The 4,245-nt window shown below is 44.6% G+C and overlaps 1 long non-coding RNA gene across 2 annotated transcripts in view; it reads right to left on the bottom strand.

The window, feature by feature from the left end:
• Positions 1 to 13: 13 nt before the first annotated feature.
• LOC102492893 (uncharacterized) overlaps positions 14 to 4,245 on the bottom strand; it is an 18,918-nt gene continuing 14,686 nt past the window's right edge. For both annotated transcript variants that reach the window (XR_333505.2, XR_003546712.1), the window contains exon 4: positions 14 to 625. This is a non-coding gene — a long non-coding RNA (uncharacterized LOC102492893). The remainder of the gene's footprint in view (positions 626 to 4,245) is intronic.

Here is a 4,245-nt window from a genome sequence, read left to right as displayed (position 1 = left end):
GCCTCCGGCCCCCCGCGATGCGCCCCTCCCTCCCCCACAGTAATTAAGCGTTTCAGCCACTCTCCCCTCTCTGAGTTCCTGCAACACCTTGGGATGTGAGAAAGTGATGGCAGTTCTCTTCTGCAGATCATTACAGCAAAACTGGAAGTATCTGTAGAAGGCTGATGAATTTCTTGAAGTAACACTTGTCATACATGGCGGAGAGATTAAAAAAAAACCTAAGTAAACACAGCTCTCTGGGGGCGATCCCTCGACGCCTCTGCCTTCGGAGAGTGTGGCAGGAGGGAGGTAACAGGCAAACACCGACTGGAAGATGTTTATAAACGCGCACGCGAAGACGTAGAGACGCACGTTGGAAACTTTCTCTTGCTTTGCACTTTAAATCTTTTGAGGCAAGGATGGGTATGGAAAAGCTTCTCAGATTCAGAATTTTTTTTTTAATGCCGGATGGACGGCATACAGTGAAGCTATCTTTGTATGTGTAACTTCTTTTAGTGTTCATAGAGACTTATTTTAATGTATTCAGCGATTTATAAAACGTGCCTCAGTATTACAGAAACAAAACCACTTTCTTACAGCTAGTCCAGAAGTGGCCCTGTCTTTTCTACCAGACTTGCTGGAAATCCTGGGGAAAAAAAAATAACAAAAGGCATAAAATTAGGCAGAGTGGATTTATCAGTTTCAATGCGTCTAGGTTGAAAGTATGGAGCAACCGAATGTTTTTGTTCCGATAGAAGTCTTTCATTTCTCTGTGGTTTTTAGCATAGAAACTTTGGTGGATTCAGCTTTCTATCTGCCTTTCCCATCCACACCCCATAAAATAAATGCTTGCCTCTGATCTGACGTGCCAGGTGAAAATTGGTAGAATTAAAACTGTCAATTCTACTTCTAACTCGTGCCTTTCGATTGAGTTCAAAAGCTTTTAAAGGTAAAACGTGCCGATCATTTATATGTATTATTTCTTTTTCTGCCATCCTGGCTTTTAAGTAAAAAGAAAGAAAAAGTATTTATATTTCCAAATTCATTTTCCCTGGAAGACTTCAATCTTCCAGGTAATTTGATGATGGACCCTGACATGTGTGTGAGACCATCTACCTGGTAACGCTCGGCTGGCCGAAGTGCCGACGGGTAAAGGTACCGTAATGTCCAGTTTTTCCATTTTTCTACCCAAATAGTATATCTGAGGCTGAGATGCCGGGATTTAAATCCAAAGCTTTCCAAAGGCTTTAATATTATTTTGGAGAAGAGGTTAAGGTAGGCAGGGCTGGGGAGAAGGGAGGTAGGAGCGCTTTGAAAGTTAGAGATGGTGAAAAAGACATGTCATCCGACGTGGAGGATTGAGTAAAAGAAGCAGTGCACACTCCAGCTTAGGCAAAGACTGCTGAATCCTTTGAAGAAACTGACACGGATTTTCCAGAGATGGGGTGGGGGGTGGGGGGAAATCCTAGGGTGGGCATTTTATGTAAATGAGCAAATTCGAAATGTAGTACAAATCCGGTATAGTAAAACTGACAGTTCTGACAGTATTGACAACATAAATATATGTTTGAACACTGCACTTTCAGACACTTAACCGATGAAGCAATAAAAAAAAATTCGACTACAATATTTCAAATAATCGACATTGATGTTTTGATACATCATTTTTATACTCCGAATCGATCTATCACTCTGGGGCTGGTCAATTTTAAGTAAAAATGGGCTGCAATTATTTGCACCTTGGCTAATGATGACCTAATCACAGTCCTCAATTAATTACAGGCGAACTGCTTTCTGCTTTCAGTGATGGGGATGGGGGCGACTTGGGGAGCACAGCACTTAGGAATGTGCTATCCAGCCCCCCTCCTCTCAGTATTTTAGCCATTATGCGAGGGGGTCAGGTTTCAGATATAGGAAGGGATCTTTGTCTGGTGGACCACCTAGGACAGGCCAAGGTCCCTTCACCTGAAGTAGCCATCTACTGGGTGTGTATGGGGAATATGGTCCTCTCTTTTACTTTGCAAAGTCAAAACTAAATTTGAGAAATGTAAACATAACTCTTCCCCAGGCCACATGTCCTTTCCTGTTTCAAGGGCTAGATGGGAGCGATTTGCCCAAAAGGATGACTGGAGATGTCTCTGAGGTTCAGAGGATGAGGTGTGTGTGAGAGAGAAAAAACAGAAATGAAAAATTTTGAAAGGGCTTGGGCAAAGCCTGGTGCCAACCCCAACCATCTAATTTGGGCAGAATTTCTTGCTCTGTCCCTATCCCTTCTGACACCCTCACACTCCCCTGAGTATTTACGACTCCTGTTTAAAAAAAAAAAAAAAAGGCACAAATAAGAAAGATGAGACCGGCAAAATAATTTGAGAAAGGAGGGAGGATGCTGATGCGCAGGCTTGCTCCGCGGTCGCTGGCTCTTGGCCCTCTGGGCTGTCCTGGGAGCCTTTCCTACTCCCACTTTTCTTTCCCACTCCTCTCCAAATTTGGCGTGGCGGGGGGAGCGATGTGGGGGATAAAGCAGGCTAATTGAAGGGGGGGCGGATTCCCGGACAGGCCCAGGATGCAAACTTGAGCAGCCTATTGTAAGGTCCAGAGTAGGGGCCGGAGGCGGGAGGCCGTGGGGGACCTCTGGCACCCCCACGCCGAATGTCTCCCGAAGGCCAGGCGCCGCACCGTGCTGTTCCCAGCTCTGGGAAGCCCGGACCGGTCCTCACGCTCTCACCGAGACTCGGCCTTCTGACCTGAAACTTAGCTGGGCTCCACTAGCCCGGATTCCAGTATCCGATTTCTTTCCTGCAAAACTTCACAAATGCTGTTTTCAGTCCCTCCACGCCACTGTTAGCCAAGACGCTGGGACTTGAACAGCAGTAAGACACTACTCAAAGGTCAAGGGTGCGTGCGCCCCACGTTGGGTCAGAGTGGGGAACCCCCCCCCCCAAGAGCTCAGTCACCAAGACCATCTTCTCATTGCGAGGGTTATCCGCCTCCGGCCCTGTCGCTCTAAGCCATCTGCACTGACAATGGGGTGAAGAGCTAGCAAAGGGCCCGCAGAAGGAGAGAAAAGGGTGAAAGTGGATCGCGATGGCCGAAGAGACAAGAGAAAAAGGAGAGAGGAAGAAAAGAAAGAAGAGAGCGCGGGAAGGAGGAAGCGACCAGAGAGTGAGCGCACGTCGCGTTTGGAGCCCCGCCAGATAGCGCTAGAGGGCTATTTATTGAAAGCCTTTCCTGCCGCGAGATGGTGAAGCAGCTAAAATTGGGAGAAATACATAAAAGAGGTCAAAAGGAAAGAAAGTGCAATGATTCCACTCCATCTTCATTTAAAAATAAGTTGTGGGTGCTTTATTATTATTTGGGGAGGGGGCAAATATATGGTAGAAAGTTTAAGTAGGAAAAAGACCAGAAACCAAAAACAAGCCAAAAAAAAAAAAAAAAAAAAAAGTCCTGCACTCTGCTGATCCCAGCTAGGAACCGAGGGAATGAAGTTAACAGGTAAGTAAGCAAGTGGGATCCTGGTCCAACTTGCACAGCTGCTGGTAAGTGTTAGGGAGGTCAAGAACAGTTCACAAGGATGAGCAGAGGCTTATGGAGAAGAGGTTTTAAAAGTAATAGATGCCTGCAAAGGGTGGGAAGGGAGAGACAATTACGTTATTGGAAACGCCAAATAAAATATATATCAAAAATTCCAACTGTCAGGCAGCAGGTCTGGAGCAGAAGACAGCCCGTTTGCCTTTGTCCCAGCAATGCTGGGTTCAGGGCTCTTTCTGCAAGGCCTCAAACTCCTTGAATAACAATTTAGAAATACCCTGGGAAGCTTGGAGAAAGAAGATAGACTACGGAAAATTCAGTATACTATACCAGAAACCAAAGGAAAGTGCTACGGATTGGAATGGAGAGGTAAGACCTAGTGACAGAAGTGAAGTCCAGAGAACAGAGAGAGAGAATATAAAATGTCAGAATTCTGACTCCTTTAGCTTGCTCAATCCAGTAATGCAAGAAAGAAAAAACTTCTTTCAACACATACTTTCCTTTTAACTACTGACTTGGTTTTAATCTAAAATTTCTGGCATCTGACAAATTTAGTTTCTCATTCTAAAATTCCACTTTTCCTTTCCTGAAGGGATTTATTTTAAAGTCAAAGTAACCCTTCATATCTTTCTTCCAAACCAGTAAACAGAACCTCCCCCAAATAAAAATGAACCATACAGTAAAAAAAAAAAAAAAAAAAAAAAAAAAAAAAACATTCTTTTCACAAAAAAACCAAAC

The sequence above is a fragment of the Tupaia chinensis genome, unplaced genomic scaffold (assembly GCF_000334495.1).
Source record: "Tupaia chinensis unplaced genomic scaffold, TupChi_1.0 Scaffold000062_1, whole genome shotgun sequence".
Taxonomy (NCBI): domain Eukaryota; kingdom Metazoa; phylum Chordata; class Mammalia; order Scandentia; family Tupaiidae; genus Tupaia; species Tupaia belangeri.
Note: the sequence above shows the minus strand (reverse complement) of the source record. Positions and strands in the feature narration are given on the sequence as shown.